The 15,186-nt window shown below is 44.8% G+C and overlaps 1 pseudogene; it reads left to right on the plus strand.

Moving 5' to 3' along the window:
- The window catches only part of LOC121555543, an 88,195-nt pseudogene that overhangs the window by 54,347 nt on the left and 18,662 nt on the right, over positions 1 to 15,186 (plus strand).

Raw genomic sequence — 15,186 nt, forward strand, 5'->3', positions numbered from 1 at the left:
CTTTGCTAAAGCTATTTATTCTAGAGTTGTGCTAATAGCCTGCAACTAGTCTTGTCTACACATTACTAATCGATCCATGGTTTTATATCCCTTTTGATATACAAGTCAATAATAATACTATCCCAATGTGTCTAAATATGGGCCTGTGGGACAGTATTAGACAATGTCTGCGATCCCGAATGGCTGCGAACCCTATTTCCTATATAGTGCACAACCCTATGGGCCCTGGTCAAAAGTAGTGCACTAGATACAGTGAGGGAAAAAAGTATTTGATCCCCTGCTGATTTTGTATGTTTGCCCACTGACAAAGACATGATCAGTCTATAATTTTAATGGTAGGTTTATTTGAACAGTGACAGAATAACAACAACAAAATCCAGAAAAACGCATGTCAAAAATGTTATAAATTGATTTGCATTTTAAATGAGGGAAATAAGACCCCTCTGCAAAACATGACTTAGTACTTGGTGGAAAAACCCTTGTTGGCAATCAAAGAGGTCAGACGTTTCTTGTAGTTGGCCACCAGGTTTGCACACATCTCAGGAGGGATTTTGTACCACTCCTCTTTGCAGATCTTCTCCAAGTCATTAAGGTTTCGAGGCTGACGTTTGGCAACTCGAACCTTCAGCTCCCTCCACATATTTTCTATGGGATTAAGGTCTGGAGACTGGCTAGGCCACTCCAGGACCTTAATGTGCCTCTTCTTGAGCCACTCCTTTGTTGCCTTGGCCGTGTGTTTTGGATCATTGTCATGCTGGAATACCCATCCACGACCCATTTTCAATGGCCTGGCTGAGGGAAGGAGGTTCTCACCCAAGATTTGACGGTACATGGCCCCGTCCATCGTCCCTTTGATGCGGTGAAGTTGTCCTGTCTCCTTAGCAGAAAAACACCCCCAAAGCATAATGTTTCCACCTCCATGTTTGACGGTGGGGATGGTGTTCTTGGGGTCATAGGCAGCATTCCTCCTCCTCCAAACACGGCGAGTTGAGTTGATGCCAAAGAGCTCGATTTTGGTCTCATCTGACCACAACACTTTCACCCAGTTCTCCTCTGAATCATTCAGATGTTCATTGGAAAACTTCAGACGGGCCTGTATATGTGCTTTCTTGAGCAGGGGGTCCTTGCGGGCGCTGCAGGATTTCAGTCCTTCACAGCGTAGTGTGTTAACAATTGTTTTCTTGGTGACTATGGTCCCAGCTGCCTTGAGATCATTGCCAAGATCCTCCCGTGTAGTTCTGGGCTGATTCCTCACTGTTCTCATGATCATTGCAACTCCACGAGGTGAGATCTTGCATGGAGCCCCAGGCCGAGGGAGATTGACAGTTCTTTTGTGTTTCTTCCATTTGCGAATAATCGCACCAACTGTTGTCACCAAGCTGCTTGGCGATGGTCTTGTAGCCCATTCCAGCCTTGTGTAGGTCTACAATCTTGTCCCTGACATCCTTGGAGAGCTCTTTGGTCTTGACCATGGTGGAGAGTTTGGAATCTGATTGATTGATTGCTTCTGTGGACAGGTGTCTTTTATACAGGTAACAAACTGAGATTAGGAGCACTCCCTTTAAGAGTGTGCTCCTAATCTCAGCTCGTTACCTGTATAAAAGACACCTGGGAGCCAGAAATCTTTCTGATTGAGAGGGGGTCAAATACTTATTTCCCTCATTTAAATGCTAATCAATTTATAACATTTTTGACATGCGTTTTTATGGATTTCTCTCACTGTTCAAATAAACCTACCATTAAAATTATAGACTGATCATTTCTTTGTCAGTGGGCAAACATACAAAATCAGCAGGGGATCAAATACTTTTTTCCCTTACTGTAGGGACTAGGGTGCCATTTGGGACACAAACAATGCCAGAGGATTTGCCTGACTGACGCTAGAGTCTCACTGAGCGGTGGACAGCTACAGGGACATGACTGAGTGGTATATATATATATTTTTTTTTTTGATTGCTCCCTACTCTTTAGATTATAGATGAATTTGTATTGCGTGTTCTGAATCCCTGAAGCAGACGTATTGATCGACCCTCTCACGACTGATGATAGATGTTCGTTTGCCTGCTCATAGTCTTTATGTGGTGAATATTGAACAGTTATTCTGCAGTGGTTAGCCCTGAATAGTGGGCAGCCAGCCTCTCTTGTGGGTAAGGGACTTTTGCCTTTCCCTTTCTGAGAACAACACAACACCACCACTATCACACTCAACAGCTCCTTGGTCAGGAGTATATCCAGAACAATCTCCAATACACATCATTAGGCTGCATAGGCTTATCATTAGGCTACATAGGCCTATCATTAGGCTACATAGGCATGTCATTAGGCTACATAGGCATGTCATTAGGCTACACAGGCATATCATTAGGCTACACAGGCATATCATTAGGCTACATAGTCATATCATTAGGCTACATAGGCATATCATTAGGCTACACAGGCATATCATTAGGCTACACAGGTATATCATTAGGCTACACAGGCATATCATTAGGCTACATAGGCTTATCATTAGGTTACATAGGCATATCATTAGGCTACATAGGCATATAATTAGGCTACATAGGCTTATCATTAGGCTACATAGGCCTATAATTAGGCTACATAAGCCTATAGTTTGTAGTTGATTTGGACATTTGCAGTAGCGTATGTTATGGAAAGAAGATGATGAATCCACTATGATGTGAAGAAAAAAAAATTGTGGATAAATTTCAATCTATTACACTGAGTCCCTTTGAACCAATGAAGCAAATAATCCAATCCCCAAGCGTATTAATTCACCTCAACACCACCGTTGTTTTATGATTATCTGAGTTCAATCTTCTAAATGAACAACATATCACAATGTAACAAGAAGTAACTACGGTGCGAACGGAAAAATGAAAATACTATAAATCAACCTCCTGTTCTCAACCACCGACACACATCTTTCTTGTTCCTTCCTTTTCCTGTGAAACCAAAGTGTGTGAATATTATTGAACATCTGAAACTGGACATGTATTGAACTCCTACCAGATACAGTGCTGCTGCTGTCTGTCGACCCGTGACAATTCATCCCTGTGGTAAATCTGATTATAAGTTAATCCGCTGTAGATGACCCGCGCTTGTTTCTGCTTGTGATTAATACAACCTGCTGTGGTGGCCATGATGGATACGGTGGGGCTCCACAGCTGAAGTTCATTAATAATTGGAATGTTGTAGAGTGTGAAGTAATGAATACTAATTATTTCCTTTCATGGCTGACGGAGGACTACAAGCCAATCCATCAGCCCGGGACTTTAATTTGGTGGATTAATGGTTCTATCAATAGTACATTAATTTTTTGCTTGTGAAGATATAGAGTGTAACAAGATCCGGGCCATGGGAAACCTGGGCCCTAAAAAATGGGGGCCGTTGCCTGACATGGGAAGGGTAATTAGTGAAAAATGAAAAGCCACCGGGTCGGGTTTGTCGAGCCTCTGCTAATTGAATTGAAATGCAGGAACAGATAAATACTGTATCGGCTGCTTTGGGAGACTATAGATTATCTCTTGGATTTATTTTAGATTATTTTCCTGTGGTTAACATTTTAAACCATTCAAAGTTTGGAGTAGCATGAGGATTTCTGACCAGAGGGCTTCTGGTTTAAAGGGACACTTCGGGATTTTAGCAATGATGCCCTTTATCTACTTCCCCAGAGTCATATGAGCTCGTGGATACCTTTTGTATGTCTCTGTGTCCAGTATGAAGGAAGTTATAGGTAGTTTTGTGAGCTAATGCTAACTAGCGTTAGCGCAATGACTGGAAGACTATGGGTATCTACTAGCATGCTAGCAGATACCCATACACTTTTTAGCAATTGCGCTAGCACTAGTTAGCAACTTCCTTGAAACTGCGCACAGAGACATAAAAATGGCATCCACGAGTTCATCCGACTCTGGGGAGGACCTTATTGCCAAAATCCCGAAGTATCGCTTTAAAGATCAAGTGGGCTAGTGTAATAACTGCAATACACATGAGTAATAGAATTATAATATCACAAGTTAAACATATCACAAGTTATACAGTATATTATACAGGATTATGAATGCAGGTATTGTGTCTATCTTGGTGTATAAATGCTATGTACTGTACATGATAATCAGGTCAAATGAATCATACAATACCATCACTGTGCATCCTGCTCTGACACAGGTACATTTGGCTGGGGGGTAAGGAGTGTGAGTTTAACAGCAGCTTTCAGCTCATCCTCCAGCTCACCCCTCTTCCCCCCCGGAGCTGCAGGCCCAGACCAGCCTCGTCAACTTCACAGTGACCCCTATAGGTCTGGAGGAGCAGCTGCTGGGACAGGTGGTGACCCACGAGAGACCGGACCTGGAGACACTCAAGGTCCACAGCACACAACCTGCTGAGGGAACCGATCATGTGTGCAGCAGTTATCTATTATAATGGAGTCCACAGCCCCACATACTGGAGAAGCAGAGAGAAGTTGTCATTCTCTCCTGCAAAACTCTTTAGTGATCATTGTATATGTCAGTTGTTACATTGTAGACCTGGGTGCTGGGTCGAATACTCCAAAATATTTGAGTTGCACTTGATTTGACTTGCTGGGTACAATTGAACCAATGGAAATGGCAAACCACAGTAGAGTAGTATTTGGGAGTTAAGTAGTTGAAGCTGAAGGGTCACTGATGTACAGTAGAGTAGTATTTGGGAATTAAGTAGTTGAAGCTGAAGGGTCACTGATGTACAGTAGAGTAGTATTTGGGAATTAAGTAGTTGAAGCTGAAGGGTCACTGATGTACAGTAGAGTAGTATTTGGGAGTTAAGTAGTTGAAGCTGAAGGGTCACTGATGTACAGTAGAGTAGTATTTGGGAGTTAAGTAGTTGAAGCTGAAGGGTCACTGATGTACAGTAGAGTAGTATTTGGGAGTTAAGTAGTTGAAGCTGAAGGGTCACTCTGATGTACAGTAGAGTAGTATTTGGGAGTTAAGTAGTTGAAGCTGAAGGGTCACTCTGATGTACAGTAGAGTAGTATTTGGGAGTTAAGTAGTTGAAGCTGAAGGGTCACTCTGATGTACAGTAGAGTAGTATTTGGGAGTTAAGTAGTTGAAGCTGAAGGGTCACTCTGATGTACAGTAGAGTAGTATTTGGGAGTTAAGTAGCTGAAGCTGAAGGGTCACTCTGATGTACAGTAGAGTAGTATTTGGGAGTTAAGTAGCTGAAGCTGAAGGGTCACTCTGATGTACAGTAGAGTAGTATTTGGGAGTTAAGTAGTTGAAGCTGAAGGGTCACTCTGATGTACAGTAGAGTAGTATTTGGGAGTTAAGTAGTTGAAGCTGAAGGGTCACTCTGATGTACAGTAGAGTAGTATTTGGGAGTTAAGTAGCTGAAGCTGAAGGGTCACTGATGTAAAGTAGAGTAGTATTTGGGAGTTAAGTAGTTGAAGCTGAAGGGTCACTGATGTACAGTAGAGTAGTATTTGGGAGTTAAGTAGCTCTGGTTTAGGATGTCTACTAGCGTCAAGACTTAAATTCCATGTGTTATTATATAGGCCTACTGTTTTATAGTCTAGTTAGTAGAACAATGTGCGCTCCATTTCACAGTGTTAGCTGCAAATGACATGTACTTATGGCTACGCTGAAATGGGAAGAAATCTGGAGCATGACTAAGGCCCTAGTTCATAGCTCATTGTGTTAACTGACACACACACACAGGTGGTGGAGGCCAGAGAGATCGAGACAAAGATCAACGAGGCCAGATAGCTCTACCGCCCCACTGCCCAGAGAGCCTCTCTGTTCTACTTCGTCATCTACGACCTGCACAGAATCAACCCCATGTAACAGTTCCCCCTCAAGGTGATTATAACCTCTTATAAACCTCTTATAACTCCATGTACCAGTTCCCCCTCAAGGTGATTATAACCTCTTATAACTCCATGTACCAGTTCTCACTGAAGTTGATTAGAACCTCTTATAAACATCTTATAACCCCATGTAACAGTTCCCCCTCAAGGTGATTATAACCTCTTATAAACCTCTTATAAACCCATGTAACAGTTCCCCCTCAAGGTGATTATAACCTCTTATAAACCTCTTATAACCCCATGTAACAGTTCCCCCTCAAGGTGATTATAACCTCTTATAAACCTCTTATAAACCCATGTAACAGTTCCCCCTCAAGGTGATTATAACCTCTTATAAACCTCTTATAAACCCATGTAACAGTTCCCCCTCAAGGTGATTATAACCTCATATAACTCCATGTAACAGTTCCCCCTCAAGGTGATTAGAACCTATTATAACCCCATGTAACAGTTCCCCCTCAAGGTGATTATAACCTCTTATAACCCCATGTACCAGTTCTCACTGAAGTTGATTAGAACCTCTTATAAACCTCTTATAACCCCATGTAACAGTTCCCCCCTCAAGGTGATTATAACCTCTTATAAACCCATGTAACAGTTCCCCCTCAAGGTGATTATAACCTCTTATAAACCTCTTATAACCACATGTAACAGTTCCCCCTCAAGGTGATTATAACCTCATATAACTCCATGTAACAGTTCCCCCTCAAGGTGATTATAACCTCTTATAACCCCATGTAACAGTTCCCCCTCAAGGTGATTATAACCTCTTATAACCCCATGTACCAGTTCTCACTGAAGTTGATTAGAACCTCTTATAAACCTCTTATAACCCCATGTAACAGTTCCCCCTCAAGGTGATTATAACCTCTTATAACCCCATGTACCAGTTCTCACTGAAGTTGATTAGAACCTCTTATGAACCTCTTATAAACCTCTTATAACCCCATGTACCAGTTCTCACTGAAGTTGATTAGAACCTCTTATAAACCTCTTATAACCCCATGTACCAGTTCTCCTTTAGGGAGTTTAATGTCTGGAGTCACACTTGTCAAGTGTTTGTGTAGTCACTCACTACTCTCATAGCTTGTTGAGACACATGGGAGAAACTCCCTGGGGTGTAATAGAACAGTTAATCTCCCTGTACCCGCCTCCCTGTACCCGCCTCCCTGTACCCGCCTCCCTGTACCTGTCTCCCTGTACCTGTCTCCCTTTATCTGTCTCCCTGTACCTGTGCTCCAGACCTTCAACATAGTCTTCCACAAAGCCATGGAGCGAGCGGAGTGGGACGAGGACGTGAGGGCCAGAGTGCCCTCCTTGACTGAGGCCGTCACCTACTCAGCATTCCTCTACACCAGCCGGGGCCTCTTCCAGAGAGACAAGTTAACCTTCCTGTCACACAACGCCTTCCAGGTAAGTGGCCTGGGGCCGCCCCAAAAGGTTGGGCCCCCCTGTCATCCTCATCAATCAAAGCACTTATTCTGGCCCCACATTAGCTTCAATTAGAGGCCGTCAGCAGGACAGAAGGACCATACGCTGCTTTTGATTAGCTCTCCCATCTGGCCTGGCCAAAGCTGTTCAGACTGTTACCTCTGACAGGGGGTGTGGCCTGACGGCAGAATGCTAATATCTGTCATGGCCACCTGCCTGTCGCCAACTGTTCTCAACTCCACTGTGAGTAAGGGTCTATCATAAGGCTGTCATTCACATGGTCATGGCTTCACATGTCTCTGTTTCAGATGGCTGTTTCTGGTAGCCGAGGCCATAATCTTGTTTGATCAAAAACGTTATTGATATGATAGAAGCTCTGATATGAAGAATCTACTTTTCTAATCTAAACCTGTTGTTATCTTTCTGTTCTCCCTCCTCTCCAGATTCTGCTGACCCGGGGGAAGATTGAGGCCCAGGACTTCCTGTTGCATTTCCCAGTGGAGCCCAGCGGAGCCAGTCCTGTCTCATTCCTGTCCCCACAGGCCTGGGGTATCGTCAGGGTAACACACATCTCCAAGGCTACACCTCAAATCACACCCTATTCCCCATAGAGTGCACTAATCACACCCTATTCCCCATAGAGTGCACTAATCACACCCTATTCCCCATAGAGTGCACTAATCACACCCTATTCCCCATAGAGTGCACTAATCACACTCCATTCCCCATAGAGTGCACTAATCACACCCTATTACCCATAGAGTGCACTAAAATGAGCGCACTAAGAAGTACTGTAGCACACTGTGTGTGCGATCCAAATGGCAGCTTATTCCCTATGTAGTACACTACTTTTGACCAGGGCCCATAGGGAGCCTGCACTGGGGCATTGGGAGCTTAGGGTGGTGTGATGATGATCTCCTCAGACCCTGTCTACCCTGGATGAGTTCCGTTGGACCGGGACGTTGAGGGCTCAGCCAAGCGCTGGAGGAAGCTGGTGGACTGAGTGTCCTGAGAGAGAGGGGTTTCCTCAGGACTGGAAGAATAAGAGCCCCCTACAGAAACTCATTATGCTGAGAGCCATACGCCTTGACAGAATGACCTACGCCCTCAGGTGAGACATCAGTTCTGTCCCAAATGCCCCCCTATTATTCCCTATATAGTGCACTACTTTTGACCAGGGCCCATGGGGTTCTTGTCAAAAGTAGTGTACTATGAGGGAAAAGGGTGCCATTTGGGACTGAGACATTAGCATTACATATTCAACAGTATTCTTTCATTTCTGGTGAGGAAGTGTGGCCCCTGCACTTGTTTGATGTAACTGCAACATTGTTTCATGTACCTCAAGTGTTGCCAGTAAGGAAATTATAGTGACGTACTGTATTTCACCTCTATCAGTCTCATAGTGAGTAGGTAACTAAATCTGTGATTTGAACTGTGACAGGAGCTTTGTGGAGGAGAGCTTGGGAGCGAGCTATGTGGACGCTGCCAGGGTGGAGAGCAGCCCCTCCACGCCTGTGTTCTTCACCCTCTCTCCTTTAGTGGACCCACTCAACGATGTGGAGAACCTGGGTACACAACACTACAGTCTAACACCGGGCTGCCAACCCTCCTCCTAGAGTGCTACTGGGTTATGCAGCAGACTCCAGTTCTGTTCTTACTGTACACATCAAATCACATTGTATTGGTCACATACATGTGTTTAGCAGATGTTATTGCAGGTGTAGCGAAATGCTTGTGTTTCTAGCTCCGACAGTGCGGTAATATCTAACAATTTCACAACATATACCCAATACACACAAATCTAAGTAATGCAATAGAATTAAGAATATATAAATAAATATATGGGCGAGCATCCTACACACCTGATTCAGCTACATCCTGATGATAAGAAGCACATGGTGACTGTGGAGAGAGATTCTGAGTGTCCTGTGTTGTAGGCTTGAGGCTGGGTTTTTCCATAGAGCTGGGGACTCTACACAACATGTCTCTGGGTCAGGAGGAGATGGCTGACAGGGCCCTGCAGAAGGCCTCTCAACACGGACACTGGGTCATCCTGCAGGTAGGGAACAGCAGACACTGGGTCATCCTGCAGGTAGGGAACAGCAGACACTGGGTCATCCTGCAGGTAGGGAACAGCAGACACTGGGTCATCCTGCAGGTAGAGAACAGCAGACACTGGGTCATCCTGCAGGTAGGGAACAGCAGACACTGGGTCATCCTGCAGGTAGGGAACAGCAGACACTGGGTCATCCTGCAGGTATGGAACAGCAGACACTGGGTCATCCTGCAGGTAGAGAACAGCAGACACTGGGTCATCCTGCAGGTAGAGAACAGCATCTGAAATAGTGTCAACTTGATTGTATTTGTGTGTTTCCGTCAGTATGGAAGTATTTGATTGAGGTTGCATGGCTCAGTTGAACAAATGGAATAGTCCAACAAGTGCATACAGTACCCTGGCCTTCTGGCACTCAGACTTTCACACTACTTTCTGAATGCTGTATTACAGTGTACAGCAGAGCTGCCCAATTCCAGTCCTGGAGGGCCAAAACACTTCTGGTTTTTGTTTCTACCTGGTAGTTAATTACACTCACCTGGTGTCTCAGGTCTGAATCAGTCCTTGATTAGAAGGAGAGGATGAAAACCGGAAGTCTCTCCAGGACCGGAGTTGAACAGCCCAGCTGTACACTGTAATACAGTAAGGAAGCCTAGACTAGTGGTAGTCTGGAGTGTCATAGTGACTGTATGATGTTGTTCCAGCCAGCCAGACTAGACTAGTGGTAGTCTGGTGTCATAGTGACTGTATGATGTTGTTCCAGCCAGCCAGACTAGACTAGTGGTAGTCTGGTGTCATAGTGACTGTATGATGTTGTTCCAGCCAGCCAGACTAGACTAGTGGTAGTCTGGTGTCATAGTGACTGTATGATGTTGTTCCAGCCAGCCAGACTAGACTAGTGGTAGTCTGGAGTGTCATAGTGACTGTATGATGTTGTTCCAGCCAGCCAGACTAGACTAGTGGTAGTCTGGAGTGTCATAGTGACTGTATGATGTTGTTCCAGCCAGCCAGACTAGACTAGTGGTAGTCTGAGTGTCATAGTGACTGTATGATGTTGTTCCAGCCAGCCAGACTAGACTAGTGGTAGTCTGGAGTGTCATAGTGACTGTATGATGTTGTTCCAGCCAGCCAGACTAGACTAGTGGTAGTCTGGAGTGTCATAGTGACTGTATGATGTTGTTCCAGCCAGCCAGACTAGACTAGTGGTAGTCTGGAGTGTCATAGTGACTGTATGATGTTGTTCCAGCCAGCCAGACTAGACTAGTGGTAGTCTGGAGTGTCATAGTGACTGTATGATGTTGTTCCAGCCAGCCAGACTAGACTAGTGGTAGTCTGGTGTCATAGTGACTGTATGATGTTGTTCCAGCCAGCCAGACTAGACTAGTGGTAGTCTGGAGTGTCATAGTGACTGTATGATGTTGTTCCAGCCAGCCAGACTAGACTAGTGGTAGTCTGGAGTGTCATAGTGACTGTATGATGTTGTTCCAGCCAGCCAGACTAGAGGTAGTCTGGTGTCATAGTGACTGTATGATGTTGTTCCAGCCAGCCAGACTAGACTAGTGGTAGTCTGGTGTCATAGTGACTGTATGATGTTGTTCCAGCCAGCCAGACTAGAGGTAGTCTGGAGTGTCATAGTGACTGTATGATGTTGTTCCAGCCAGCCAGACTAGACTAGTGGTAGTCTGGAGTGTCATAGTGACTGTATGATGTTGTTCCAGCCAGCCAGACTAGACTAGTGGTAGTCTGGAGTGTCATAGTGACTGTATGATGTTGTTCCAGCCAGCCAGACTAGAGGTAGTCTGGAGTGTCATAGTGACTGTATGATGTTGTTCCAGCCAGCCAGACTAGACTAGTGGTAGTCTGGAGTGTCATAGTGACTGTATGATGTTGTTCCAGCCAGCCAGACTAGACTAGTGGTAGTCTGGAGTGTCATAGTGACTGTATGATGTTGTTCCAGCCAGCCAGACTAGACTAGTGGTAGTCTGGAGTGTCATAGTGACTGTATGATGTTGTTCCAGCCAGCCAGACTAGACTAGTGGTAGTCTGGAGTGTCATAGTGACTGTATGATGTTGTTCCAGCCAGCCAGACTAGATGGTAGTCTGGTGTCATAGTGACTGTATGATGTTGTTCCAGCCAGCCAGACTAGACTAGTGGTAGTCTGGGTGTCATAGTGACTGTATGATGTTGTTCCAGCCAGCCAGACTAGACTAGTGGTAGTCTGGTGTCATAGTGACTGTATGATGTTGTTCCAGCCAGCCAGACTAGACTAGTGGTAGTCTGGAGTGTCATAGTGACTGTATGATGTTGTTCCAGCCAGCCAGACTAGACTAGTGGTAGTCTGGAGTGTCATAGTGACTGTATGATGTTGTTCCAGCCAGCCAGACTAGACTAGTGGTAGTCTGGAGTGTCATAGTGACTGTATGATGTTGTTCCAGCCAGCCAGACTAGATGGGTAGTCTGGAATGTCATAGTGACTGTATGATGTTGTTCCAGCCAGCCAGACTAGACTAGTGGTAGTCTGGAGTGTCATAGTGACTGTATGATGTTGTTCCAGCCAGCCAGACTAGATAGTGGTAGTCTGGTGTCATAGTGACTGTATGATGTTGTTCCAGCCAGCCAGACTAGACTAGTCGTAGTCTGGAGTGTCATAGTGACTGTATGATGTTGTTCCAGCCAGCCAGACTAGACTAGTGGTAGTCTGGTGTCATAGTGACTGTATGATGTTGTTCCAGCCAGCCAGACTAGACTAGTGGTAGTCTGGAGTGTCATAGTGACTGTATGATGTTGTTCCAGCCAGCCAGACTAGACTAGTGGTAGTCTGGGTGTCATAGTGACTGTATGATGTTGTTCCAGCCAGCCAGACTAGACTAGTGGTAGTCTGGAGTGTCATAGTGACTGTATGATGTTGTTCCAGCCAGCCAGACTAGACTAGTGGTAGTCTGGTGTCATAGTGACTGTATGATGTTGTTCCAGCCAGCCAGACTAGACTAGTGGTAGTCTGGTGTCATAGTGACTGTATGATGTTGTTCCAGCCAGCCAGACTAGACTAGTGGTAGTCTGGAGTGTCATAGTGACTGTATGATGTTGTTCCAGCCAGCCAGACTAGACTAGTGGTAGTCTGGTGTCATAGTGACTGTATGATGTTGTTCCAGCCAGCCAGTCCAGAGCACCTGATTCAACATTATTATCTGCCTTCCTGAGCTGAGCCAGGGAACCTAAGGCAATTTGGTTCAATTTGGTTCAATCAATTTGGTTCAATCAAAAGCATGATTAGATTAGATCAGCTAAATCAGCTGCTTCAGTACTTTGCTGGAACAAAAGCATTTAGGTCTTGTTTCTAGAAACATTTCCCCTCATTAAGCCACCTTGATGAACACATAAAAGCCAATAAATACAGTATAGTGTGTGTGTGTGCTTTGGTCAGAATGTGCACTTGGTGGCGTGTTGGTTGCCCACTCTGGAAGCCCTCCTGGAGAGGACCGGGTGAACAGCCACCCTGACTATCGGGTGTTCATCAGCGGGGAGCCGGCGCCCAGCCCTGTCCAGCACGTCATCCCCAGAGGCATCCTGGAGAACTCGTTCAAGATCACCAACGAGCCGCCCACCGGCATGCACGCCAGTCTGCACACTGCCCTCCACAACTTCAACCAGGTCAGAGGCAAACATATGGCTGATTAAAAAAAAGTTGTTTTATAGATATAGAATTTAGCTATTGCTCTCTCTCTCACTCTCTCTCTCTGTTTACAGGATACTCTGGAGATGTGTTCTCGGGAGCAGGAGTTCAACGGTCTGTTCTTCTCCCTCTGCTACTTCCATGCTTGTGTGACAGAGCACAGGAAGTTTTGTCCCCAAGGCTGGAACAGATCTTACCCCTTCAACACAGGAGACCTGGCCATAATGATATGATATAATGATATGCCATTTAGCAGACGCTTTTATCCAAAGCGACTTACAGTCACGCGTGCATACATTTTTGTGTATGGGTGGTCCCGGGGATCGAACCCACTACCTTGGCGTTACAAGCGCCGTGCTCTACCAGCTGAGCTACAGAGGACCACCATATCTCTGTCAACGTGATCTACAACTACCTGGAGGCCAACACCAAAGTAATGCTCACATTCACCTTAGGGATGCAACATTCCAAAAACCTTCCAAAAATTCCCAGGTTTTCCACAAATCCAGGTTGGAGAAATCAGGATTTACTCAGTAAATAATTTACCATTCGCTAAGCCCCGCCCCCCTTGGTTACTGTTGCAACCTCAGGTCAACATTTTCCCGGGAAGACAGTTTCCCCGTGTGAACCGCTGGCGAAATCCCCTCACAATGATCTTAAACTCTCGGGTAAGTTGTTGTGGACTGTCATTACAATCGCTTCACGGGAACCTGGTAAAATGACGGTTGTAGTGTGTCTAGCCACTGGATGGCTCTGAATGCACTGTCACCATGCAGGCAAAACTAGAAAACTAGTGGTGTGCTGATCTCATCATACTCGTAATCTGATTTACTGGTGTTCGGAAAACCCGGAAGTGCGCTTTAAATACCAGTAAAGCCTATACCTCAAGTGCACATTACTGCTCCATCACTCAGAGTGCATCATTAGGTCCTTCACACACATTGTTCAAAGGTAAACGACCCCGACAGATGAAAATTATTTACTTACTTTGTCCTATTCAATTATCAACGAAATAGGCTAATAAATAGCCTACTGCATAGCTGGCTACTGCGGCCTGCATTTATTCCTGACACAGATTTTTAGGTAGGCTATTGTGCCTGCTCCATATATTGTTTAACTTTCGAGAAGAGCAAAACTTCTCTCCCGACACTTATGCCACAACATTTGTACAATCAAAATCGTAATTTTATTTTCTAATGATCTGTCGCTCAGGAAACATGCCTGGGCGAGAATAAATAATAATAGCAAGCATGGGTTTAGATCACGACATAACAGACGTCGTCTGCAATGGAATATTTATACGGATAGACAAAGTAGTAACCTACTAAACAGCGTCAAGAAGACAGACAAACAACGATGTGGCCTCAGAAAGGTCAACAGAAAATAACTAGATTGCAAGCTAGAACAATGACTAGCCACGGATTCCGATTCACACACAATGTTTGGATAAGGGGAGACTTGTGCCCTGATACGAGTGACTATGTGAGTGATTAAGAGCCGCGCGTGTTTCTGTCTGGGGAAATGAGCGCATCATTTTCTAATCCAATCCAGTCGTTGCACCAAGCTCAACCGATACCCCACCCGTTTCTTTACAGATAGAACAAGCCAATAGTTGTTTAGAGCACACAGCGCTTCACACTGTTTGAGTGAAAGAGAGATTTCTGATCATGGATAATAATACAAAATACTTATCATCGTATTCGGAAAATTCTCCATATCCGTTACGATACTCGTTTTGTCAGAGTAATCGGCACACCACTACTACTAACCACTTTTGGGGCTTACTAGTGTTCTCAAATCATATCCTGATGTCGACAGCATATGAGTTGTTTTCATTACATTGCTAACTTAGCTAGGCAACATACATTTAGAAAAATGTTATATTAACTGGCTAGCTAGCTAGTGTTAGCAACATTGGGTGGTCAATGCGACTGAGACTCAGCTGAGCTAGCAAACAATGTAACAAAAGTATAATTTCAGATTCGAAAAATACTCCCAACAGGCTCTGCATTTCAGGAATCACATCTGCAAGTACTCCTGGTGCACTGTTCAATTATTTAGCCATTTTAAACAATTTGTTTTTGAATGAACTCTCCGTCTTTGCAATGCCCTCAATGGCTTCCATGTGTTTAAAACGGGAGCTTGTCAGAGGTGTCGGACTCGACAATAGCTGCTATCCATTGGAG

This window comes from Coregonus clupeaformis, unplaced genomic scaffold, assembly GCF_020615455.1.
Source record: "Coregonus clupeaformis isolate EN_2021a unplaced genomic scaffold, ASM2061545v1 scaf0049, whole genome shotgun sequence".
Classification (NCBI taxonomy): Eukaryota; Metazoa; Chordata; class Actinopteri; order Salmoniformes; family Salmonidae; genus Coregonus; species Coregonus clupeaformis.